Below are 22,162 nucleotides of genomic sequence, written 5' to 3'. Positions count from 1 at the left end.
TTCCTGGATTGCACCCTTTCAGTCTTACATACTGTGGTCAAACAGTCATACGGTCCACAATCCAGGAAACCAAGGGAGCATCTACCTGCAAAGCAATGGGGAAATCAAAGAACATGACTCTCACAGTGTTACCTAACCCGTCCAGGTCAACATAGGCCGAGTAATGGGCATCTGGCAAAACCAATCCAGATCTTCAAATCCCACCTTTGGTTTGGCACGTCCCAGTTTGTTGCTTCAGCGCACCTCTACAGAGCCTCATTAGTTTCCTTTGCGACACAGGCTGCTGCTGGAGTAGAGGCTGACAGAGGTGCAGAGGTTTGATCTGATCGGCCAAGGGGAGGTAGGGCTATCGTGTGCCGTGTGACTCCTTCTACGCTGGCATACGGCAGGTCCAGTGTCCTATTACCCTGGCTGGACGCTACGCAAAGCACTTTATGTTTGGCACAGTCGCAGCTAGTGTAGCCGGTTGATATTCCCCAATACTGAGTTGAAGTCATCCGGGCGCTGCATCGGGAGTCACCAGTGATTGAGTGCACGACAAGAATCTTGGACCAAGTGTGCAGATTGTCGCTGACCGTTTCCGTAGTGTAGTGGTCATCACGTTCGCCTCACACGCGAAAGGTCCCCGGTCCGAAACCGGGCGGAAACAGTTGACTGTGTTGCTTTTTCAGATTGCAAATAGAGAAGTTTGTGCAGAAAGATACGCTGCTTGTTGCTGCTTAGTACTTTTGTCATTCTTGGTGAATAGTCATCAGCGGGTAGACACTCACCTCAAAATAACTTGTTTTCCAGCATTTCAAGTATTTTGAGTTCAGAAAGCAAGCGCATTACAGCAAGCATTTGCCCACACCCTAATTTGTCTGTTTCCGTAGTGTAGTGGTTATCACGTTCGCCTAACACGCGAAAGGTCCCCGGTTCGAAACCGGGCGGAAACATCTTTCTTTGCTCCTTTTTCTGCCTAAAATGAATAAACAGATATGTCCATTCATATGCAGAATCTGTATTCCAAGGACAACAGTTGTGTTGTCAGAGGTATTCCGCTTACCTCTTGTAGTCTGAGTAGTATTGACCGGACGCATTTTAGCGGGCGTTGATTATATGCGAGAAGAAATCAATCTAAGTTTGGAGCAAAAGAGGCAGAAGGCCAAGGGGACTGAGAAGTTGACTTTGACGACCTCTATTTCTCATCGTCTTTCACTTAGGGTATTTTGCCGACTTCTTCCAGGCCAATTTCATTTTCTGTCTCAATTGGTGTGGGGAAGGTTGAACTACACTCACCTCAGCTGGACACAAGGACGAGCTTTATGCCTCAGTCTTTCTTGGTGAATAAGCAGCCGCCGGTAGAAAACTTTACTCTCCCCGTCGGGGAATCGAACCCCGGTCTTCCGCGTGACAGGCGGAGATACTGTCCACTATACTAACGAGGACTGCGGTGTCAGACATTTCGGCATTTGAACGGCCTGATGGCGGTGCTCCAGTGTTTGCCAGGAACATGCAGCGGTAAAGCTCATATTTGCCCAGTTTTCCTGGATTGCACCCTTTCAGTCTTACATACTGTGGTCAAACAGTCATACGGTCCACAATCCAGGAAACCAAGGGAGCATCTACCTGCAAAGCAATGGGGAAATCAAAGAACATGACTCTCACAGTGTTACCTAACCCGTCCAGGTCAACATAGGCCGAGTAATGGGCATCTGGCAAAACCAATCCAGATCTTCAAATCCCACCTTTGGTTTGGCACGTCCCAGTTTGTTGCTTCAGCGCACCTCTACAGAGCCTCATTAGTTTCCTTTGCGACACAGGCTGCTGCTGGAGTAGAGGCTGACAGAGGTGCAGAGGTTTGATCTGATCGGCCAAGGGGAGGTAGGGCTATCGTGTGCCGTGTGACTCCTTCTACGCTGGCATACGGCAGGTCCAGTGTCCTATTACCCTGGCTGGACGCTACGCAAAGCACTTTATGTTTGGCACAGTCGCAGCTAGTGTAGCCGGTTGATATTCCCCAATACTGAGTTGAAGTCATCCGGGCGCTGCATCGGGAGTCACCAGTGATTGAGTGCACGACAAGAATCTTGGACCAAGTGTGCAGATTGTCGCTGACCGTTTCCGTAGTGTAGTGGTCATCACGTTCGCCTCACACGCGAAAGGTCCCCGGTTCGAAACCGGGCGGAAACAGTTGACTGTGTTGCTTTTTCAGATTGCAAATAGGGAAGTTTGTGCAGAAAGATACGCTGCTTGTTGCTGCTTAGTACTTTTGTCATTCTTGGTGAATAGTCATCAGCGGGTAGACACTCACCTCAAAATAACTTGTTTTCCAGCATTTCAAGTATTTTGAGTTCAGAAAGCAAGCGCATTACAGCAAGCATTTGCCCACACCCTAATTTGTCTGTTTCCGTAGTGTAGTGGTTATCACGTTCGCCTAACACGCGAAAGGTCCCCGGTTCGAAACCGGGCGGAAACATCTTTCTTTGCTCCTTTTTCTGCCTAAAATGAATAAACAGATATGTCCATTCATATGCAGAATCTGTATTCCAAGGACAACAGTTGTGTTGTCAGAGGTATTCCGCTTACCTCTTGTAGTCTGAGTAGTATTGACCGGACGCATTTTAGCGGGCGTTGATTATATGCGAGAAGAAATCAATCTAAGTTTGGAGCAAAAGAGGCAGAAGGCCAAGGGGACTGAGAAGTTGACTTTGACGACCTCTATTTCTCATCGTCTTTCACTTAGGGTATTTTGCCGACTTCTTCCAGGCCAATTTCATTTTCTGTCTCAATTGGTGTGGGGAAGGTTGAACTACACTCACCTCAGCTGGACACAAGGACGAGCTTTATGCCTCAGTCTTTCTTGGTGAATAAGCAGCCGCCGGTAGAAAACTTTACTCTCCCCGTCGGGGAATCGAACCCCGGTCTTCCGCGTGACAGGCGGAGATACTGTCCACTATACTAACGAGGACTGCGGTGTCAGACATTTCGGCACTTGAACGGCCTGATGGCGGCGCTCCAGTGTTTGCCAGGAACATGCAGCGGTAAAGCTCATATTTGCCCAGTTTTCCTGGATTGCACCCTTTCAGTCTTACATACTGTGGTCAAACAGTCATACGGTCCACAATCCAGGAAACCAAGGGAGCATCTACCAGCAAAGCAATGGGGAAATCAAAGAACATGACTCTCACAGTGTTACCTAACCCGTCCAGGTCAACATAGGCCGAGTAATGGGCATCTGGCAAAACCAATCCAGATCTTCAAATCCCACCTTTGGTTTGGCACGTCCCAGTTTGTTGCTTCAGCGCACCTCTACAGAGCCTCATTAGTTTCCTTTGCGACACAGGCTGCTGCTGGAGTAGAGGCTGACAGAGGTGCAGAGGTTTGATCTGATCGGCCAAGGGGAGGTAGGGCTATCGTGTGCCGTGTGACTCCTTCTACGCTGGCATACGGCAGGTCCAGTGTCCTATTACCCTGGCTGGACGCTACGCAAAGCACTTTATGTTTGGCACAGTCGCAGCTAGTGTAGCCGGTTGATATTCCTCAATACTGAGTTGAAGTCATCCGGGCGCTGCATCGGGAGTCACCAGTGATTGAGTGCACGACAAGAATCTTGGACCAAGTGTGCAGATTGTCGCTGACCTTTTCCGTAGTGTAGTGGTCATCACGTTCGCCTCACACGCGAAAGGTCCCCGGTCCGAAACCGGGCGGAAACAGTTGACTGTGTTGCTTTTTCAGATTGCAAATAGGGAAGTTTGTGCAGAAAGATACGCTGCTTGTTGCTGCTTAGTACTTTTGTCATTCTTGGTGAATAGTCATCAGCGGGTAGACACTCACCTCAAAATAACTTGTTTTCCAGCATTTCAAGTATTTTGAGTTCAGAAAGCAAGCGCATTACAGCAAGCATTTGCCCACACCCTAATTTGTCTGTTTCCGTAGTGTAGTGGTTATCACGTTCGCCTAACACGCGAAAGGTCCCCGGTTCGAAACCGGGCGGAAACATCTTTCTTTGCTCCTTTTTCTGCCTAAAATGAATAAACAGATATGTCCATTCATATGCAGAATCTGTATTCCAAGGACAACAGTTGTGTTGTCAGAGGTATTCCGCTTACCTCTTGTAGTCTGAGTAGTATTGACCGGACGCATTTTAGCGGGCGTTGATTATATGCGAGAAGAAATCAATCTAAGTTTGGAGCAAAAGAGGCAGAAGGCCAAGGGGACTGAGAAGTTGACTTTGACGACCTCTATTTCTCATCGTCTTTCACTTAGGGTATTTTGCCGACTTCTTCCAGGCCAATTTCATTTTCTGTCTCAATTGGTGTGGGGAAGGTTGAACTACACTCACCTCAGCTGGACACAAGGACGAGCTTTATGCCTCAGTCTTTCTTGGTGAATAAGCAGCCGCCGGTAGAAAACTTTACTCTCCCCGTCGGGGAATCGAACCCCGGTCTTCCGCGTGACAGGCGGAGATACTGTCCACTATACTAACGAGGACTGCGGTGTCAGACATTTCGGCACTTGAACGGCCTGATGGCGGCGCTCCAGTGTTTGCCAGGAACATGCAGCGGTAAAGCTCATATTTGCCCAGTTTTCCTGGATTGCACCCTTTCAGTCTTACATACTGTGGTCAAACAGTCATACGGTCCACAATCCAGGAAACCAAGGGAGCATCTACCAGCAAAGCAATGGGGAAATCAAAGAACATGACTCTCACAGTGTTACCTAACCCGTCCAGGTCAACATAGGCCGAGTAATGGGCATCTGGCAAAACCAATCCAGATCTTCAAATCCCACCTTTGGTTTGGCACGTCCCAGTTTGTTGCTTCAGCGCACCTCTACAGAGCCTCATTAGTTTCCTTTGCGACACAGGCTGCTGCTGGAGTAGAGGCTGACAGAGGTGCAGAGGTTTGATCTGATCGGCCAAGGGGAGGTAGGGCTATCGTGTGCCGTGTGACTCCTTCTACGCTGGCATACGGCAGGTCCAGTGTCCTATTACCCTGGCTGGACGCTACGCAAAGCACTTTATGTTTGGCACAGTCGCAGCTAGTGTAGCCGGTTGATATTCCCCAATACTGAGTTGAAGTCATCCGGGCGCTGCATCGGGAGTCACCAGTGATTGAGTGCACGACAAGAATCTTGGACCAAGTGTGCAGATTGTCGCTGACCGTTTCCGTAGTGTAGTGGTCATCACGTTCGCCTCACACGCGAAAGGTCCCCGGTTCGAAACCGGGCGGAAACAGTTGACTGTGTTGCTTTTTCAGATTGCAAATAGGGAAGTTTGTGCAGAAAGATACGCTGCTTGTTGCTGCTTAGTACTTTTGTCATTCTTGGTGAATAGTCATCAGCGGGTAGACACTCACCTCAAAATAACTTGTTTTCCAGCATTTCAAGTATTTTGAGTTCAGAAAGCAAGCGCATTACAGCAAGCATTTGCCCACACCCTAATTTGTCTGTTTCCGTAGTGTAGTGGTTATCACGTTCGCCTAACACGCGAAAGGTCCCCGGTTCGAAACCGGGCGGAAACATCTTTCTTTGCTCCTTTTTCTGCCTAAAATGAATAAACAGATATGTCCATTCATATGCAGAATCTGTATTCCAAGGACAACAGTTGTGTTGTCAGAGGTATTCCGCTTACCTCTTGTAGTCTGAGTAGTATTGACCGGACGCATTTTAGCGGGCGTTGATTATATGCGAGAAGAAATCAATCTAAGTTTGGAGCAAAAGAGGCAGAAGGCCAAGGGGACTGAGAAGTTGACTTTGACGACCTCTATTTCTCATCGTCTTTCACTTAGGGTATTTTGCCGACTTCTTCCAGGCCAATTTCATTTTCTGTCTCAATTGGTGTGGGGAAGGTTGAACTACACTCACCTCAGCTGGACACAAGGACGAGCTTTATGCCTCAGTCTTTCTTGGTGAATAAGCAGCCGCCGGTAGAAAACTTTACTCTCCCCGTCGGGGAATCGAACCCCGGTCTTCCGCGTGACAGGCGGAGATACTGTCCACTATACTAACGAGGACTGCTGTGTCAGACATTTCGGCACTTGAACGGCCTGATGGCGGCGCTCCAGTGTTTGCCAGGAACATGCAGCGGTAAAGCTCATATTTGCCCAGTTTTCCTGGATTGCACCCTTTCAGTCTTACATACTGTGGTCAAACAGTCATACGGTCCACAATCCAGGAAACCAAGGGAGCATCTACCAGCAAAGCAATGGGGAAATCAAAGAACATGACTCTCACAGTGTTACCTAACCCGTCCAGGTCAACATAGGCCGAGTAATGGGCATCTGGCAAAACCAATCCAGATCTTCAAATCCCACCTTTGGTTTGGCACGTCCCAGTTTGTTGCTTCAGCGCACCTCTACAGAGCCTCATTAGTTTCCTTTGCGACACAGGCTGCTGCTGGAGTAGAGGCTGACAGAGGTGCAGAGGTTTGATCTGATCGGCCAAGGGGAGGTAGGGCTATCGTGTGCCGTGTGACTCCTTCTACGCTGGCATACGGCAGGTCCAGTGTCCTATTACCCTGGCTGGACGCTACGCAAAGCACTTTATGTTTGGCACAGTCGCAGCTAGTGTAGCCGGTTGATATTCCTCAATACTGAGTTGAAGTCATCCGGGCGCTGCATCGGGAGTCACCAGTGATTGAGTGCACGACAAGAATCTTGGACCAAGTGTGCAGATTGTCGCTGACCTTTTCCGTAGTGTAGTGGTCATCACGTTCGCCTCACACGCGAAAGGTCCCCGGTCCGAAACCGGGCGGAAACAGTTGACTGTGTTGCTTTTTCAGATTGCAAATAGGGAAGTTTGTGCAGAAAGATACGCTGCTTGTTGCTGCTTAGTACTTTTGTCATTCTTGGTGAATAGTCATCAGCGGGTAGACACTCACCTCAAAATAACTTGTTTTCCAGCATTTCAAGTATTTTGAGTTCAGAAAGCAAGCGCATTACAGCAAGCATTTGCCCACACCCTAATTTGTCTGTTTCCGTAGTGTAGTGGTTATCACGTTCGCCTAACACGCGAAAGGTCCCCGGTTCGAAACCGGGCGGAAACATCTTTCTTTGCTCCTTTTTCTGCCTAAAATGAATAAACAGATATGTCCATTCATATGCAGAATCTGTATTCCAAGGACAACAGTTGTGTTGTCAGAGGTATTCCGCTTACCTCTTGTAGTCTGAGTAGTATTGACCGGACGCATTTTAGCGGGCGTTGATTATATGCGAGAAGAAATCAATCTAAGTTTGGAGCAAAAGAGGCAGAAGGCCAAGGGGACTGAGAAGTTGACTTTGACGACCTCTATTTCTCATCGTCTTTCACTTAGGGTATTTTGCCGACTTCTTCCAGGCCAATTTCATTTTCTGTCTCAATTGGTGTGGGGAAGGTTGAACTACACTCACCTCAGCTGGACACAAGGACGAGCTTTATGCCTCAGTCTTTCTTGGTGAATAAGCAGCCGCCGGTAGAAAACTTTACTCTCCCCGTCGGGGAATCGAACCCCGGTCTTCCGCGTGACAGGCGGAGATACTGTCCACTATACTAACGAGGACTGCGGTGTCAGACATTTCGGCACTTGAACGGCCTGATGGCGGCGCTCCAGTGTTTGCCAGGAACATGCAGCGGTAAAGCTCATATTTGCCCAGTTTTCCTGGATTGCACCCTTTCAGTCTTACATACTGTGGTCAAACAGTCATACGGTCCACAATCCAGGAAACCAAGGGAGCATCTACCAGCAAAGCAATGGGGAAATCAAAGAACATGACTCTCACAGTGTTACCTAACCCGTCCAGGTCAACATAGGCCGAGTAATGGGCATCTGGCAAAACCAATCCAGATCTTCAAATCCCACCTTTGGTTTGGCACGTCCCAGTTTGTTGCTTCAGCGCACCTCTACAGAGCCTCATTAGTTTCCTTTGCGACACAGGCTGCTGCTGGAGTAGAGGCTGACAGAGGTGCAGAGGTTTGATCTGATCGGCCAAGGGGAGGTAGGGCTATCGTGTGCCGTGTGACTCCTTCTACGCTGGCATACGGCAGGTCCAGTGTCCTATTACCCTGGCTGGACGCTACGCAAAGCACTTTATGTTTGGCACAGTCGCAGCTAGTGTAGCCGGTTGATATTCCCCAATACTGAGTTGAAGTCATCCGGGCGCTGCATCGGGAGTCACCAGTGATTGAGTGCACGACAAGAATCTTGGACCAAGTGTGCAGATTGTCGCTGACCGTTTCCGTAGTGTAGTGGTCATCACGTTCGCCTCACACGCGAAAGGTCCCCGGTCCGAAACCGGGCGGAAACAGTTGACTGTGTTGCTTTTTCAGATTGCAAATAGGGAAGTTTGTGCAGAAAGATACGCTGCTTGTTGCTGCTTAGTACTTTTGTCATTCTTGGTGAATAGTCATCAGCGGGTAGACACTCACCTCAAAATAACTTGTTTTCCAGCATTTCAAGTATTTTGAGTTCAGAAAGCAAGCGCATTACAGCAAGCATTTGCCCACACCCTATTTTGTCTGTTTCCGTAGTGTAGTGGTTATCACGTTCGCCTAACACGCGAAAGGTCCCCGGTTCGAAACCGGGCGGAAACATCTTTCTTTGCTCCTTTTTCTGCCTAAAATGAATAAACAGATATGTCCATTCATATGCAGAATCTGTATTCCAAGGACAACAGTTGTGTTGTCAGAGGTATTCCGCTTACCTCTTGTAGTCTGAGTAGTATTGACCGGACGCATTTTAGCGGGCGTTGATTATATGCGAGAAGAAATCAATCTAAGTTTGGAGCAAAAGAGGCAGAAGGCCAAGGGGACTGAGAAGTTGACTTTGACGACCTCTATTTCTCATCGTCTTTCACTTAGGGTATTTTGCCGACTTCTTCCAGGCCAATTTCATTTTCTGTCTCAATTGGTGTGGGGAAGGTTGAACTACACTCACCTCAGCTGGACACAAGGACGAGCTTTATGCCTCAGTCTTTCTTGGTGAATAAGCAGCCGCCGGTAGAAAACTTTACTCTCCCCGTCGGGGAATCGAACCCCGGTCTTCCGCGTGACAGGCGGAGATACTGTCCACTATACTAATGAGGACTGCGGTGTCAGACATTTCGGCACTTGAACGGCCTGATGGCGGCGCTCCAGTGTTTGCCAGGAACATGCAGCGGTAAAGCTCATATTTGCCCAGTTTTCCTGGATTGCACCCTTTCAGTCTTACATACTGTGGTCAAACAGTCATACGGTCCACAATCCAGGAAACCAAGGGAGCATCTACCAGCAAAGCAATGGGGAAATCAAAGAACATGACTCTCACAGTGTTACCTAACCCGTCCAGGTCAACATAGGCCGAGTAATGGGCATCTGGCAAAACCAATCCAGATCTTCAAATCCCACCTTTGGTTTGGCACGTCCCAGTTTGTTGCTTCAGCGCACCTCTACAGAGCCTCATTAGTTTCCTTTGCGACACAGGCTGCTGCTGGAGTAGAGGCTGACAGAGGTGCAGAGGTTTGATCTGATCGGCCAAGGGGAGGTAGGGCTATCGTGTGCCGTGTGACTCCTTCTACGCTGGCATACGGCAGGTCCAGTGTCCTATTACCCTGGCTGGACGCTACGCAAAGCACTTTATGTTTGGCACAGTCGCAGCTAGTGTAGCCGGTTGATATTCCCCAATACTGAGTTGAAGTCATCCGGGCGCTGCATCGGGAGTCACCAGTGATTGAGTGCACGACAAGAATCTTGGACCAAGTGTGCAGATTGTCGCTGACCGTTTCCGTAGTGTAGTGGTCATCACGTTCGCCTCACACGCGAAAGGTCCCCGGTCCGAAACCGGGCGGAAACAGTTGACTGTGTTGCTTTTTCAGATTGCAAATAGAGAAGTTTGTGCAGAAAGATACGCTGCTTGTTGCTGCTTAGTACTTTTGTCATTCTTGGTGAATAGTCATCAGCGGGTAGACACTCACCTCAAAATAACTTGTTTTCCAGCATTTCAAGTATTTTGAGTTCAGAAAGCAAGCGCATTACAGCAAGCATTTGCCCACACCCTATTTTGTCTGTTTCGGTAGTGTAGTGGTTATCACGTTCGCCTAACACGCGAAAGGTCCCCGGTTCGAAACCGGGCGGAAACATCTTTCTTTGCTCCTTTTTCTGCCTAAAATGAATAAACAGATATGTCCATTCATATGCAGAATCTGTATTCCAAGGACAACAGTTGTGTTGTCAGAGGTATTCCGCTTACCTCTTGTAGTCTGAGTAGTATTGACCGGACGCATTTTAGCGGGCGTTGATTATATGCGAGAAGAAATCAATCTAAGTTTGGAGCAAAAGAGGCAGAAGGCCAAGGGGACTGAGAAGTTGACTTTGACGACCTCTATTTCTCATCGTCTTTCACTTAGGGTATTTTGCCGACTTCTTCCAGGCCAATTTCATTTTCTGTCTCAATTGGTGTGGGGAAGGTTGAACTACACTCACCTCAGCTGGACACAAGGACGAGCTTTATGCCTCAGTCTTTCTTGGTGAATAAGCAGCCGCCGGTAGAAAACTTTACTCTCCCCGTCGGGGAATCGAACCCCGGTCTTCCGCGTGACAGGCGGAGATACTGTCCACTATACTAACGAGGACTGCGGTGTCAGACATTTCGGCACTTGAACGGCCTGATGGCGGCGCTCCAGTGTTTGCCAGGAACATGCAGCGGTAAAGCTCATATTTGCCCAGTTTTCCTGGATTGCACCCTTTCAGTCTTACATACTGTGGTCAAACAGTCATACGGTCCACAATCCAGGAAACCAAGGGAGCATCTACCAGCAAAGCAATGGGGAAATCAAAGAACATGACTCTCACAGTGTTACCTAACCCGTCCAGGTCAACATAGGCCGAGTAATGGGCATCTGGCAAAACCAATCCAGATCTTCAAATCCCACCTTTGGTTTGGCACGTCCCAGTTTGTTGCTTCAGCGCACCTCTACAGAGCCTCATTAGTTTCCTTTGCGACACAGGCTGCTGCTGGAGTAGAGGCTGACAGAGGTGCAGAGGTTTGATCTGATCGGCCAAGGGGAGGTAGGGCTATCGTGTGCCGTGTGACTCCTTCTACGCTGGCATACGGCAGGTCCAGTGTCCTATTACCCTGGCTGGACGCTACGCAAAGCACTTTATGTTTGGCACAGTCGCAGCTAGTGTAGCCGGTTGATATTCCCCAATACTGAGTTGAAGTCATCCGGGCGCTGCATCGGGAGTCACCAGTGATTGAGTGCACGACAAGAATCTTGGACCAAGTGTGCAGATTGTCGCTGACCGTTTCCGTAGTGTAGTGGTCATCACGTTCGCCTCACACCTGTTTCCGTAGTGTAGTGGTTATCACGTTCGCCTAACACGCGAAAGGTCCCCGGTTCGAAACCGGGCGGAAACATCTTTCTTTGCTCCTTTTTCTGCCTAAAATGAATAAACAGATATGTCCATTCATATGCAGAATCTGTATTCCAAGGACAACAGTTGTGTTGTCAGAGGTATTCCGCTTACCTCTTGTAGTCTGAGTAGTATTGACCGGACGCATTTTAGCGGGCGTTGATTATATGCGAGAAGAAATCAATCTAAGTTTGGAGCAAAAGAGGCAGAAGGCCAAGGGGACTGAGAAGTTGACTTTGACGACCTCTATTTCTCATCGTCTTTCACTTAGGGTATTTTGCCGACTTCTTCCAGGCCAATTTCATTTTCTGTCTCAATTGGTGTGGGGAAGGTTGAACTACACTCACCTCAGCTGGACACAAGGACGAGCTTTATGCCTCAGTCTTTCTTGGTGAATAAGCAGCCGCCGGTAGAAAACTTTACTCTCCCCGTCGGGGAATCGAACCCCGGTCTTCCGCGTGACAGGCGGAGATACTGTCCACTATACTAACGAGGACTGCGGTGTCAGACATTTCGGCACTTGAACGGCCTGATGGCGGCGCTCCAGTGTTTGCCAGGAACATGCAGCGGTAAAGCTCATATTTGCCCAGTTTTCCTGGATTGCACCCTTTCAGTCTTACATACTGTGGTCAAACAGTCATACGGTCCACAATCCAGGAAACCAAGGGAGCATCTACCAGCAAAGCAATGGGGAAATCAAAGAACATGACTCTCACAGTGTTACCTAACCCGTCCAGGTCAACATAGGCCGAGTAATGGGCATCTGGCAAAACCAATCCAGATCTTCAAATCCCACCTTTGGTTTGGCACGTCCCAGTTTGTTGCTTCAGCGCACCTCTACAGAGCCTCATTAGTTTCCTTTGCGACACAGGCTGCTGCTGGAGTAGAGGCTGACAGAGGTGCAGAGGTTTGATCTGATCGGCCAAGGGGAGGTAGGGCTATCGTGTGCCGTGTGACTCCTTCTACGCTGGCATACGGCAGGTCCAGTGTCCTATTACCCTGGCTGGACGCTACGCAAAGCACTTTATGTTTGGCACAGTCGCAGCTAGTGTAGCCGGTTGATATTCCTCAATACTGAGTTGAAGTCATCCGGGCGCTGCATCGGGAGTCACCAGTGATTGAGTGCACGACAAGAATCTTGGACCAAGTGTGCAGATTGTCGCTGACCTTTTCCGTAGTGTAGTGGTCATCACGTTCGCCTCACACGCGAAAGGTCCCCGGTCCGAAACCGGGCGGAAACAGTTGACTGTGTTGCTTTTTCAGATTGCAAATAGGGAAGTTTGTGCAGAAAGATACGCTGCTTGTTGCTGCTTAGTACTTTTGTCATTCTTGGTGAATAGTCATCAGCGGGTAGACACTCACCTCAAAATAACTTGTTTTCCAGCATTTCAAGTATTTTGAGTTCAGAAAGCAAGCGCATTACAGCAAGCATTTGCCCACACCCTAATTTGTCTGTTTCCGGTGTGTAGTGGTTATCACGTTCGCCTAACACGCGAAAGGTCCCCGGTTCGAAACCGGGCGGAAACATCTTTCTTTGCTCCTTTTTCTGCCTAAAATGAATAAACAGATATGTCCATTCATATGCAGAATCTGTATTCCAAGGACAACAGTTGTGTTGTCAGAGGTATTCCGCTTACCTCTTGTAGTCTGAGTAGTATTGACCGGACGCATTTTAGCGGGCGTTGATTATATGCGAGAAGAAATCAATCTAAGTTTGGAGCAAAAGAGGCAGAAGGCCAAGGGGACTGAGAAGTTGACTTTGACGACCTCTATTTCTCATCGTCTTTCACTTAGGGTATTTTGCCGACTTCTTCCAGGCCAATTTCATTTTCTGTCTCAATTGGTGTGGGGAAGGTTGAACTACACTCACCTCAGCTGGACACAAGGACGAGCTTTATGCCTCAGTCTTTCTTGGTGAATAAGCAGCCGCCGGTAGAAAACTTTACTCTCCCCGTCGGGGAATCGAACCCCGGTCTTCCGCGTGACAGGCGGAGATACTGTCCACTATACTAACGAGGACTGCGGTGTCAGACATTTCGGCACTTGAACGGCCTGATGGCGGCGCTCCAGTGTTTGCCAGGAACATGCAGCGGTAAAGCTCATATTTGCCCAGTTTTCCTGGATTGCACCCTTTCAGTCTTACATACTGTGGTCAAACAGTCATACGGTCCACAATCCAGGAAACCAAGGGAGCATCTACCAGCAAAGCAATGGGGAAATCAAAGAACATGACTCTCACAGTGTTACCTAACCCGTCCAGGTCAACATAGGCCGAGTAATGGGCATCTGGCAAAACCAATCCAGATCTTCAAATCCCACCTTTGGTTTGGCACGTCCCAGTTTGTTGCTTCAGCGCACCTCTACAGAGCCTCATTAGTTTCCTTTGCGACACAGGCTGCTGCTGGAGTAGAGGCTGACAGAGGTGCAGAGGTTTGATCTGATCGGCCAAGGGGAGGTAGGGCTATCGTGTGCCGTGTGACTCCTTCTACGCTGGCATACGGCAGGTCCAGTGTCCTATTACCCTGGCTGGACGCTACGCAAAGCACTTTATGTTTGGCACAGTCGCAGCTAGTGTAGCCGGTTGATATTCCCCAATACTGAGTTGAAGTCATCCGGGCGCTGCATCGGGAGTCACCAGTGATTGAGTGCACGACAAGAATCTTGGACCAAGTGTGCAGATTGTCGCTGACCGTTTCCGTAGTGTAGTGGTCATCACGTTCGCCTCACACGCGAAAGGTCCCCGGTCCGAAACCGGGCGGAAACAGTTGACTGTGTTGCTTTTTCAGATTGCAAATAGGGAAGTTTGTGCAGAAAGATACGCTGCTTGTTGCTGCTTAGTACTTTTGTCATTCTTGGTGAATAGTCATCAGCGGGTAGACACTCACCTCAAAATAACTTGTTTTCCAGCATTTCAAGTATTTTGAGTTCAGAAAGCAAGCGCATTACAGCAAGCATTTGCCCACACCCTATTTTGTCTGTTTCCGTAGTGTAGTGGTTATCACGTTCGCCTAACACGCGAAAGGTCCCCGGTTCGAAACCGGGCGGAAACATCTTTCTTTGCTCCTTTTTCTGCCTAAAATGAATAAACAGATATGTCCATTCATATGCAGAATCTGTATTCCAAGGACAACAGTTGTGTTGTCAGAGGTATTCCGCTTACCTCTTGTAGTCTGAGTAGTATTGACCGGACGCATTTTAGCGGGCGTTGATTATATGCGAGAAGAAATCAATCTAAGTTTGGAGCAAAAGAGGCAGAAGGCCAAGGGGACTGAGAAGTTGACTTTGACGACCTCTATTTCTCATCGTCTTTCACCGACTTCTTCCAGGCCAATTTCATTTTCTGTCTCAATTGGTGTGGGGAAGGTTGAACTACACTCACCTCAGCTGGACACAAGGACGAGCTTTATGCCTCAGTCTTTCTTGGTGAATAAGCAGCCGCCGGTAGAAAACTTTACTCTCCCCGTCGGGGAATCGAACCCCGGTCTTCCGCGTGACAGGCGGAGATACTGTCCACTATACTAACGAGGACTGCGGTGTCAGACATTTCGGCACTTGAACGGCCTGATGGCGGTGCTCCAGTGTTTGCCAGGAACATGCAGCGGTAAAGCTCATATTTGCCCAGTTTTCCTGGATTGCACCCTTTCAGTCTTACATACTGTGGTCAAACAGTCATACGGTCCACAATCCAGGAAACCAAGGGAGCATCTACCAGCAAAGCAATGGGGAAATCAAAGAACATGACTCTCACAGTGTTACCTAACCCGTCCAGGTCAACATAGGCCGAGTAATGGGCATCTGGCAAAACCAATCCAGATCTTCAAATCCCACCTTTGGTTTGGCACGTCCCAGTTTGTTGCTTCAGCGCACCTCTACAGAGCCTCATTAGTTTCCTTTGCGACACAGGCTGCTGCTGGAGTAGAGGCTGACAGAGGTGCAGAGGTTTGATCTGATCGGCCAAGGGGAGGTAGGGCTATCGTGTGCCGTGTGACTCCTTCTACGCTGGCATACGGCAGGTCCAGTGTCCTATTACCCTGGCTGGACGCTACGCAAAGCACTTTATGTTTGGCACAGTCGCAGCTAGTGTAGCCGGTTGATATTCCCCAATACTGAGTTGAAGTCATCCGGGCGCTGCATCGGGAGTCACCAGTGATTGAGTGCACGACAAGAATCTTGGACCAAGTGTGCAGATTGTCGCTGACCGTTTCCGTAGTGTAGTGGTCATCACGATCGCCTCACACGCGAAAGGTCCCCGGTCCGAAACCGGGCGGAAACAGTTGACTGTGTTGCTTTTTCAGATTGCAAATAGGGAAGTTTGTGCAGAAAGATACGCTGCTTGTTGCTGCTTAGTACTTTTGTCATTCTTGGTGAATAGTCATCAGCGGGTAGACACTCACCTCAAAATAACTTGTTTTCCAGCATTTCAAGTATTTTGAGTTCAGAAAGCAAGCGCATTACAGCAAGCATTTGCCCACACCCTATTTTGTCTGTTTCCGTAGTGTAGTGGTTATCACGTTTGCCTAACACGCGAAAGGTCCCCGGTTCGAAACCGGGCGGAAACATCTTTCTTTGCTCCTTTTTCTGCCTAAAATGAATAAACAGATATGTCCATTCATATGCAGAATCTGTATTCCAAGGACAACAGTTGTGTTGTCAGAGGTATTCCGCTTACCTCTTGTAGTCTGAGTAGTATTGACCGGACGCATTTTAGCGGGCGTTGATTATATGCGAGAAGAAATCAATCTAAGTTTGGAGCAAAAGAGGCAGAAGGCCAAGGGGACTGAGAAGTTGACTTTGACGACCTCTATTTCTCATCGTCTTTCACTTAGGGTATTTTGCCGACTTCTTCCAGGCCAATTTCATTTTCTGTCTCAATTGGTGTGGGGAAGGTTGAACTACACTCACCTCAGCTGGACACAAGGACGAGCTTTATGCCTCAGTCTTTCTTGGTGAATAAGCAGCCGCCGGTAGAAAACTTTACTCTCCCCGTCGGGGAATCGAACCCCGGTCTTCCGCGTGACAGGCGGAGATACTGTCCACTATACTAACGAGGACTGCGGTGTCAGACATTTCGGCACTTGAACGGCCTGATGGCGGCGCTCCAGTGTTTGCCAGGAACATGCAGCGGTAAAGCTCATATTTGCCCAGTTTTCCTGGATTGCACCCTTTCAGTCTTACATACTGTGGTCAAACAGTCATACGGTCCACAATCCAGGAAACCAAGGGAGCATCTACCAGCAAAGCAATGGGGAAATCAAAGAACATGACTCTCACAGTGTTACCTAACCCGTCCAGGTCAACATAGGCCGAGTAATGGGCATCTGGCAAAACCAATCCAGATCTTCAAATCCCACCTTTGGTTTGGCACGTCCCAGTTTGTTGCTTCAGCGCACCTCTACAGAGCCTCATTAGTTTCCTTTGCGACACAGGCTGCTGCTGGAGTAGAGGCTGACAGAGGTGCAGAGGTTTGATCTGATCGGCCAAGGGGAGGTAGGGCTATCGTGTGCCGTGTGACTCCTTCTACGCTGGCATACGGCAGGTCCAGTGTCCTATTACCCTGGCTGGACGCTACGCAAAGCACTTTATGTTTGGCACAGTCGCAGCTAGTGTAGCCGGTTGATATTCCTCAATACTGAGTTGAAGTCATCCGGGCGCTGCATCGGGAGTCACCAGTGATTGAGTGCACGACAAGAATCTTGGACCAAGTGTGCAGATTGTCGCTGACCTTTTCCGTAGTGTAGTGGTCATCACGTTCGCCTCACACGCGAAAGGTCCCCGGTCCGAAACCGGGCGGAAACAGTTGACTGTGTTGCTTTTTCAGATTGCAAATAGGGAAGTTTGTGCAGAAAGATACGCTGCTTGTTGCTGCTTAGTACTTTTGTCATTCTTGGTGAATAGTCATCAGCGGGTAGACACTCACCTCAAAATAACTTGTTTTCCAGCATTTCAAGTATTTTGAGTTCAGAAAGCAAGCGCATTACAGCAAGCATTTGCCCACACCCTATTTTGTCTGTTTCGGTAGTGTAGTGGTTATCACGTTCGCCTAACACGCGAAAGGTCCCCGGTTCGAAACCGGGCGGAAACATCTTTCTTTGCTCCTTTTTCTGCCTAAAATGAATAAACAGATATGTCCATTCATATGCAGAATCTGTATTCCAAGGACAACAGTTGTGTTGTCAGAGGTATTCCGCTTACCTCTTGTAGTCTGAGTAGTATTGACCGGACGCATTTTAGCGGGCGTTGATTATATGCGAGAAGAAATCAATCTAAGTTTGGAGCAAAAGAGGCAGAAGGCCAAGGGGACTGAGAAGTTGACTTTGACGACCTCTATTTCTCATCGTCTTTCACCGACTTCTTCCAGGCCAATTTCATTTTCTGTCTCAATTGGTGTGGGGAAGGTTGAACTACACTCACCTCAGCTGGACACAAGGACGAGCTTTATGCCTCAGTCTTTCTTGGTGAATAAGCAGCCGCCGGTAGAAAACTTTACTCTCCCCGTCGGGGAATCGAACCCCGGTCTTCCGCGTGACAGGCGGAGATACTGTCCACTATACTAACGAGGACTGCGGTGTCAGACATTTCGGCACTTGAACGGCCTGATGGCGGTGCTCCAGTGTTTGCCAGGAACATGCAGCGGTAAAGCTCATATTTGCCCAGTTTTCCTGGATTGCACCCTTTCAGTCTTACATACTGTGGTCAAACAGTCATACGGTCCACAATCCAGGAAACCAAGGGAGCATCTACCAGCAAAGCAATGGGGAAATCAAAGAACATGACTCTCACAGTGTTACCTAACCCGTCCAGGTCAACATAGGCCGAGTAATGGGCATCTGGCAAAACCAATCCAGATCTTCAAATCCCACCTTTGGTTTGGCACGTCCCAGTTTGTTGCTTCAGCGCACCTCTACAGAGCCTCATTAGTTTCCTTTGCGACACAGGCTGCTGCTGGAGTAGAGGCTGACAGAGGTGCAGAGGTTTGATCTGATCGGCCAAGGGGAGGTAGGGCTATCGTGTGCCGTGTGACTCCTTCTACGCTGGCATACGGCAGGTCCAGTGTCCTATTACCCTGGCTGGACGCTACGCAAAGCACTTTATGTTTGGCACAGTCGCAGCTAGTGTAGCCGGTTGATATTCCCCAATACTGAGTTGAAGTCATCCGGGCGCTGCATCGGGAGTCACCAGTGATTGAGTGCACGACAAGAATCTTGGACCAAGTGTGCAGATTGTCGCTGACCGTTTCCGTAGTGTAGTGGTCATCACGTTCGCCTCACACGCGAAAGGTCCCCGGTCCGAAACCGGGCGGAAACAGTTGACTGTGTTGCTTTTTCAGATTGCAAATAGGGAAGTTTGTGCAGAAAGATACGCTGCTTGTTGCTGCTTAGTACTTTTGTCATTCTTGGTGAATAGTCATCAGCGGGTAGACACTCACCTCAAAATAACTTGTTTTCCAGCATTTCAAGTATTTTGAGTTCAGAAAGCAAGCGCATTACAGCAAGCATTTGCCCACACCCTATTTTGTCTGTTTCCGTAGTGTAGTGGTTATCACGTTCGCCTAACACGCGAAAGGTCCCCGGTTCGAAACCGGGCGGAAACATCTTTCTTTGCTCCTTTTTCTGCCTAAAATGAATAAACAGATATGTCCATTCATATGCAGAATCTGTATTCCAAGGACAACAGTTGTGTTGTCAGAGGTATTCCGCTTACCTCTTGTAGTCTGAGTAGTATTGACCGGACGCATTTTAGCGGGCGTTGATTATATGCGAGAAGAAATCAATCTAAGTTTGGAGCAAAAGAGGCAGAAGGCCAAGGGGACTGAGAAGTTGACTTTGACGACCTCTATTTCTCATCGTCTTTCACTTAGGGTATTTTGCCGACTTCTTCCAGGCCAATTTCATTTTCTGTCTCAATTGGTGTGGGGAAGGTTGAACTACACTCACCTCAGCTGGACACAAGGACGAGCTTTATGCCTCAGTCTTTCTTGGTGAATAAGCAGCCGCCGGTAGAAAACTTTACTCTCCCCGTCGGGGAATCGAACCCCGGTCTTCCGCGTGACAGGCGGAGATACTGTCCACTATACTAACGAGGACTGCGGTGTCAGACATTTCGGCACTTGAACGGCCTGATGGCGGCGCTCCAGTGTTTGCCAGGAACATGCAGCGGTAAAGCTCATATTTGCCCAGTTTTCCTGGATTGCACCCTTTCAGTCTTACATACTGTGGTCAAACAGTCATACGGTCCACAATCCAGGAAACCAAGGGAGCATCTACCAGCAAAGCAATGGGGAAATCAAAGAACATGACTCTCACAGTGTTACCTAACCCGTCCAGGTCAACATAGGCCGAGTAATGGGCATCTGGCAAAACCAATCCAGATCTTCAAATCCCACCTTTGGTTTGGCACGTCCCAGTTTGTTGCTTCAGCGCACCTCTACAGAGCCTCATTAGTTTCCTTTGCGACACAGGCTGCTGCTGGAGTAGAGGCTGACAGAGGTGCAGAGGTTTGATCTGATCGGCCAAGGGGAGGTAGGGCTATCGTGTGCCGTGTGACTCCTTCTACGCTGGCATACGGCAGGTCCAGTGTCCTATTACCCTGGCTGGACGCTACGCAAAGCACTTTATGTTTGGCACAGTCGCAGCTAGTGTAGCCGGTTGATATTCCTCAATACTGAGTTGAAGTCATCCGGGCGCTGCATCGGGAGTCACCAGTGATTGAGTGCACGACAAGAATCTTGGACCAAGTGTGCAGATTGTCGCTGACCTTTTCCGTAGTGTAGTGGTCATCACGTTCGCCTCACACGCGAAAGGTCCCCGGTCCGAAACCGGGCGGAAACAGTTGACTGTGTTGCTTTTTCAGATTGCAAATAGGGAAGTTTGTGCAGAAAGATACGCTGCTTGTTGCTGCTTAGTACTTTTGTCATTCTTGGTGAATAGTCATCAGCGGGTAGACACTCACCTCAAAATAACTTGTTTTCCAGCATTTCAAGTATTTTGAGTTCAGAAAGCAAGCGCATTACAGCAAGCATTTGCCCACACCCTAATTTGTCTGTTTCCGGTGTGTAGTGGTTATCACGTTCGCCTAACACGCGAAAGGTCCCCGGTTCGAAACCGGGCGGAAACATCTTTCTTTGCTCCTTTTTCTGCCTAAAATGAATAAACAGATATGTCCATTCATATGCAGAATCTGTATTCCAAGGACAACAGTTGTGTTGTCAGAGGTATTCCGCTTACCTCTTGTAGTCTGAGTAGTATTGACCGGACGCATTTTAGCGGGCGTTGATTATATGCGAGAAGAAATCAATCTAAGTTTGGAGCAAAAGAGGCAGAAGGCCAAGGGGACTGAGAAGTTGACTTTGACGACCTCTATTTCTCATCGTCTTTCACTTAGGGTATTTTGCCGACTTCTTCCAGGCCAATTTCATTTTCTGTCTCAATTGGTGTGGGGAAGGTTGAACTACACTCACCTCAGCTGGACACAAGGACGAGCTTTATGCCTCAGTCTTTCTTGGTGAATAAGCAGCCGCCGGTAGAAAACTTTACTCTCCCCGTCGGGGAATCGAACCCCGGTCTTCCGCGTGACAGGCGGAGATACTGTCCACTATACTAACGAGGACTGCGGTGTCAGACATTTCGGCACTTGAACGGCCTGATGGCGGCGCTCCAGTGTTTGCCAGGAACATGCAGCGGTAAAGCTCATATTTGCCCAGTTTTCCTGGATTGCACCCTTTCAGTCTTACATACTGTGGTCAAACAGTCATACGGTCCACAATCCAGGAAACCAAGGGAGCATCTACCAGCAAAGCAATGGGGAAATCAAAGAACATGACTCTCACAGTGTTACCTAACCCGTCCAGGTCAACATAGGCCGAGTAATGGGCATCTGGCAAAACCAATCCAGATCTTCAAATCCCACCTTTGGTTTGGCACGTCCCAGTTTGTTGCTTCAGCGCACCTCTACAGAGCCTCATTAGTTTCCTTTGCGACACAGGCTGCTGCTGGAGTAGAGGCTGACAGAGGTGCAGAGGTTTGATCTGATCGGCCAAGGGGAGGTAGGGCTATCGTGTGCCGTGTGACTCCTTCTACGCTGGCATACGGCAGGTCCAGTGTCCTATTACCCTGGCTGGACGCTACGCAAAGCACTTTATGTTTGGCACAGTCGCAGCTAGTGTAGCCGGTTGATATTCCCCAATACTGAGTTGAAGTCATCCGGGCGCTGCATCGGGAGTCACCAGTGATTGAGTGCACGACAAGAATCTTGGACCAAGTGTGCAGATTGTCGCTGACCGTTTCCGTAGTGTAGTGGTCATCACGTTCGCCTCACACGCGAAAGGTCCCCGGTCCGAAACCGGGCGGAAACAGTTGACTGTGTTGCTTTTTCAGATTGCAAATAGGGAAGTTTGTGCAGAAAGATACGCTGCTTGTTGCTGCTTAGTACTTTTGTCATTCTTGGTGAATAGTCATCAGCGGGTAGACACTCACCTCAAAATAACTTGTTTTCCAGCATTTCAAGTATTTTGAGTTCAGAAAGCAAGCGCATTACAGCAAGCATTTGCCCACACCCTATTTTGTCTGTTTCCGTAGTGTAGTGGTTATCACGTTCGCCTAACACGCGAAAGGTCCCCGGTTCGAAACCGGGCGGAAACATCTTTCTTTGCTCCTTTTTCTGCCTAAAATGAATAAACAGATATGTCCATTCATATGCAGAATCTGTATTCCAAGGACAACAGTTGTGTTGTCAGAGGTATTCCGCTTACCTCTTGTAGTCTGAGTAGTATTGACCGGACGCATTTTAGCGGGCGTTGATTATATGCGAGAAGAAATCA

The 22,162-nt window shown here is 48.7% G+C and overlaps 42 non-coding genes across 42 annotated transcripts; 29 read left to right on the top strand and 13 right to left on the bottom strand.

Annotated features, from left to right (window-relative positions):
• Positions 1 to 576: 576 nt before the first annotated feature.
• trnav-cac (transfer RNA valine (anticodon CAC)) lies at positions 577 to 649 on the top strand. Its single transcript has one exon. It is a non-coding gene; the product is annotated as a tRNA-Val (tRNA).
• A 213-nt stretch (positions 650 to 862) lies between these two features.
• trnav-aac (transfer RNA valine (anticodon AAC)) lies at positions 863 to 935 on the top strand. Its single transcript has one exon. It is a non-coding gene; the product is annotated as a tRNA-Val (tRNA).
• Positions 936 to 1,355: 420 nt separating this feature from the next.
• trnad-guc (transfer RNA aspartic acid (anticodon GUC)) lies at positions 1,356 to 1,427 on the bottom strand. Its single transcript has one exon. It is a non-coding gene; the product is annotated as a tRNA-Asp (tRNA).
• Positions 1,428 to 2,099: 672 nt separating this feature from the next.
• trnav-cac (transfer RNA valine (anticodon CAC)) lies at positions 2,100 to 2,172 on the top strand. Its single transcript has one exon. It is a non-coding gene; the product is annotated as a tRNA-Val (tRNA).
• Positions 2,173 to 2,385: 213 nt separating this feature from the next.
• Positions 2,386 to 2,458, top strand: trnav-aac (transfer RNA valine (anticodon AAC)). The gene has a single exon. It is a non-coding gene; the product is annotated as a tRNA-Val (tRNA).
• A 420-nt stretch (positions 2,459 to 2,878) lies between these two features.
• trnad-guc (transfer RNA aspartic acid (anticodon GUC)) lies at positions 2,879 to 2,950 on the bottom strand. Its single transcript has one exon. It is a non-coding gene; the product is annotated as a tRNA-Asp (tRNA).
• A 672-nt stretch (positions 2,951 to 3,622) lies between these two features.
• trnav-cac (transfer RNA valine (anticodon CAC)) lies at positions 3,623 to 3,695 on the top strand. Its single transcript has one exon. It is a non-coding gene; the product is annotated as a tRNA-Val (tRNA).
• Positions 3,696 to 3,908: 213 nt separating this feature from the next.
• Positions 3,909 to 3,981, top strand: trnav-aac (transfer RNA valine (anticodon AAC)). The gene has a single exon. It is a non-coding gene; the product is annotated as a tRNA-Val (tRNA).
• A 420-nt stretch (positions 3,982 to 4,401) lies between these two features.
• On the bottom strand, positions 4,402 to 4,473 carry trnad-guc (transfer RNA aspartic acid (anticodon GUC)). Its single transcript has one exon. It is a non-coding gene; the product is annotated as a tRNA-Asp (tRNA).
• Positions 4,474 to 5,145: 672 nt separating this feature from the next.
• On the top strand, positions 5,146 to 5,218 carry trnav-cac (transfer RNA valine (anticodon CAC)). The gene has a single exon. It is a non-coding gene; the product is annotated as a tRNA-Val (tRNA).
• Positions 5,219 to 5,431: 213 nt separating this feature from the next.
• Positions 5,432 to 5,504, top strand: trnav-aac (transfer RNA valine (anticodon AAC)). The gene has a single exon. It is a non-coding gene; the product is annotated as a tRNA-Val (tRNA).
• A 420-nt stretch (positions 5,505 to 5,924) lies between these two features.
• trnad-guc (transfer RNA aspartic acid (anticodon GUC)) lies at positions 5,925 to 5,996 on the bottom strand. The gene has a single exon. It is a non-coding gene; the product is annotated as a tRNA-Asp (tRNA).
• A 672-nt stretch (positions 5,997 to 6,668) lies between these two features.
• Positions 6,669 to 6,741, top strand: trnav-cac (transfer RNA valine (anticodon CAC)). The gene has a single exon. It is a non-coding gene; the product is annotated as a tRNA-Val (tRNA).
• Positions 6,742 to 6,954: 213 nt separating this feature from the next.
• On the top strand, positions 6,955 to 7,027 carry trnav-aac (transfer RNA valine (anticodon AAC)). Its single transcript has one exon. It is a non-coding gene; the product is annotated as a tRNA-Val (tRNA).
• Positions 7,028 to 7,447: 420 nt separating this feature from the next.
• trnad-guc (transfer RNA aspartic acid (anticodon GUC)) lies at positions 7,448 to 7,519 on the bottom strand. Its single transcript has one exon. It is a non-coding gene; the product is annotated as a tRNA-Asp (tRNA).
• Positions 7,520 to 8,191: 672 nt separating this feature from the next.
• On the top strand, positions 8,192 to 8,264 carry trnav-cac (transfer RNA valine (anticodon CAC)). The gene has a single exon. It is a non-coding gene; the product is annotated as a tRNA-Val (tRNA).
• Positions 8,265 to 8,477: 213 nt separating this feature from the next.
• Positions 8,478 to 8,550, top strand: trnav-aac (transfer RNA valine (anticodon AAC)). Its single transcript has one exon. It is a non-coding gene; the product is annotated as a tRNA-Val (tRNA).
• A 1,164-nt stretch (positions 8,551 to 9,714) lies between these two features.
• Positions 9,715 to 9,787, top strand: trnav-cac (transfer RNA valine (anticodon CAC)). Its single transcript has one exon. It is a non-coding gene; the product is annotated as a tRNA-Val (tRNA).
• Positions 9,788 to 10,000: 213 nt separating this feature from the next.
• On the top strand, positions 10,001 to 10,073 carry trnav-aac (transfer RNA valine (anticodon AAC)). Its single transcript has one exon. It is a non-coding gene; the product is annotated as a tRNA-Val (tRNA).
• A 420-nt stretch (positions 10,074 to 10,493) lies between these two features.
• On the bottom strand, positions 10,494 to 10,565 carry trnad-guc (transfer RNA aspartic acid (anticodon GUC)). The gene has a single exon. It is a non-coding gene; the product is annotated as a tRNA-Asp (tRNA).
• A 712-nt stretch (positions 10,566 to 11,277) lies between these two features.
• On the top strand, positions 11,278 to 11,350 carry trnav-aac (transfer RNA valine (anticodon AAC)). Its single transcript has one exon. It is a non-coding gene; the product is annotated as a tRNA-Val (tRNA).
• Positions 11,351 to 11,770: 420 nt separating this feature from the next.
• trnad-guc (transfer RNA aspartic acid (anticodon GUC)) lies at positions 11,771 to 11,842 on the bottom strand. Its single transcript has one exon. It is a non-coding gene; the product is annotated as a tRNA-Asp (tRNA).
• A 672-nt stretch (positions 11,843 to 12,514) lies between these two features.
• On the top strand, positions 12,515 to 12,587 carry trnav-cac (transfer RNA valine (anticodon CAC)). Its single transcript has one exon. It is a non-coding gene; the product is annotated as a tRNA-Val (tRNA).
• Positions 12,588 to 12,800: 213 nt separating this feature from the next.
• trnav-aac (transfer RNA valine (anticodon AAC)) lies at positions 12,801 to 12,873 on the top strand. Its single transcript has one exon. It is a non-coding gene; the product is annotated as a tRNA-Val (tRNA).
• Positions 12,874 to 13,293: 420 nt separating this feature from the next.
• Positions 13,294 to 13,365, bottom strand: trnad-guc (transfer RNA aspartic acid (anticodon GUC)). Its single transcript has one exon. It is a non-coding gene; the product is annotated as a tRNA-Asp (tRNA).
• A 672-nt stretch (positions 13,366 to 14,037) lies between these two features.
• On the top strand, positions 14,038 to 14,110 carry trnav-cac (transfer RNA valine (anticodon CAC)). The gene has a single exon. It is a non-coding gene; the product is annotated as a tRNA-Val (tRNA).
• Positions 14,111 to 14,323: 213 nt separating this feature from the next.
• trnav-aac (transfer RNA valine (anticodon AAC)) lies at positions 14,324 to 14,396 on the top strand. Its single transcript has one exon. It is a non-coding gene; the product is annotated as a tRNA-Val (tRNA).
• Positions 14,397 to 14,802: 406 nt separating this feature from the next.
• Positions 14,803 to 14,874, bottom strand: trnad-guc (transfer RNA aspartic acid (anticodon GUC)). Its single transcript has one exon. It is a non-coding gene; the product is annotated as a tRNA-Asp (tRNA).
• A 672-nt stretch (positions 14,875 to 15,546) lies between these two features.
• On the top strand, positions 15,547 to 15,619 carry trnav-cac (transfer RNA valine (anticodon CAC)). The gene has a single exon. It is a non-coding gene; the product is annotated as a tRNA-Val (tRNA).
• Positions 15,620 to 15,832: 213 nt separating this feature from the next.
• trnav-aac (transfer RNA valine (anticodon AAC)) lies at positions 15,833 to 15,905 on the top strand. The gene has a single exon. It is a non-coding gene; the product is annotated as a tRNA-Val (tRNA).
• Positions 15,906 to 16,325: 420 nt separating this feature from the next.
• Positions 16,326 to 16,397, bottom strand: trnad-guc (transfer RNA aspartic acid (anticodon GUC)). Its single transcript has one exon. It is a non-coding gene; the product is annotated as a tRNA-Asp (tRNA).
• Positions 16,398 to 17,069: 672 nt separating this feature from the next.
• trnav-cac (transfer RNA valine (anticodon CAC)) lies at positions 17,070 to 17,142 on the top strand. The gene has a single exon. It is a non-coding gene; the product is annotated as a tRNA-Val (tRNA).
• A 213-nt stretch (positions 17,143 to 17,355) lies between these two features.
• On the top strand, positions 17,356 to 17,428 carry trnav-aac (transfer RNA valine (anticodon AAC)). Its single transcript has one exon. It is a non-coding gene; the product is annotated as a tRNA-Val (tRNA).
• A 406-nt stretch (positions 17,429 to 17,834) lies between these two features.
• trnad-guc (transfer RNA aspartic acid (anticodon GUC)) lies at positions 17,835 to 17,906 on the bottom strand. Its single transcript has one exon. It is a non-coding gene; the product is annotated as a tRNA-Asp (tRNA).
• A 672-nt stretch (positions 17,907 to 18,578) lies between these two features.
• On the top strand, positions 18,579 to 18,651 carry trnav-cac (transfer RNA valine (anticodon CAC)). The gene has a single exon. It is a non-coding gene; the product is annotated as a tRNA-Val (tRNA).
• Positions 18,652 to 18,864: 213 nt separating this feature from the next.
• trnav-aac (transfer RNA valine (anticodon AAC)) lies at positions 18,865 to 18,937 on the top strand. The gene has a single exon. It is a non-coding gene; the product is annotated as a tRNA-Val (tRNA).
• Positions 18,938 to 19,357: 420 nt separating this feature from the next.
• trnad-guc (transfer RNA aspartic acid (anticodon GUC)) lies at positions 19,358 to 19,429 on the bottom strand. The gene has a single exon. It is a non-coding gene; the product is annotated as a tRNA-Asp (tRNA).
• A 672-nt stretch (positions 19,430 to 20,101) lies between these two features.
• trnav-cac (transfer RNA valine (anticodon CAC)) lies at positions 20,102 to 20,174 on the top strand. The gene has a single exon. It is a non-coding gene; the product is annotated as a tRNA-Val (tRNA).
• Positions 20,175 to 20,387: 213 nt separating this feature from the next.
• trnav-aac (transfer RNA valine (anticodon AAC)) lies at positions 20,388 to 20,460 on the top strand. Its single transcript has one exon. It is a non-coding gene; the product is annotated as a tRNA-Val (tRNA).
• Positions 20,461 to 20,880: 420 nt separating this feature from the next.
• On the bottom strand, positions 20,881 to 20,952 carry trnad-guc (transfer RNA aspartic acid (anticodon GUC)). Its single transcript has one exon. It is a non-coding gene; the product is annotated as a tRNA-Asp (tRNA).
• Positions 20,953 to 21,624: 672 nt separating this feature from the next.
• On the top strand, positions 21,625 to 21,697 carry trnav-cac (transfer RNA valine (anticodon CAC)). The gene has a single exon. It is a non-coding gene; the product is annotated as a tRNA-Val (tRNA).
• Positions 21,698 to 21,910: 213 nt separating this feature from the next.
• On the top strand, positions 21,911 to 21,983 carry trnav-aac (transfer RNA valine (anticodon AAC)). The gene has a single exon. It is a non-coding gene; the product is annotated as a tRNA-Val (tRNA).
• The last annotated feature ends 179 nt before the right edge of the window (positions 21,984 to 22,162 follow it).

This window comes from Semicossyphus pulcher, unplaced genomic scaffold (assembly GCF_022749685.1).
Source record: "Semicossyphus pulcher isolate SPU_LCO1_2020_fin unplaced genomic scaffold, fSemPul1.0.p SCAF_11, whole genome shotgun sequence".
NCBI lineage: Eukaryota > Metazoa > Chordata > Actinopteri > Labriformes > Labridae > Semicossyphus > Semicossyphus pulcher.
The sequence above is the reverse complement of the archived record's forward strand: the minus strand, read 5'-3'. Positions and strand labels throughout refer to the sequence as shown.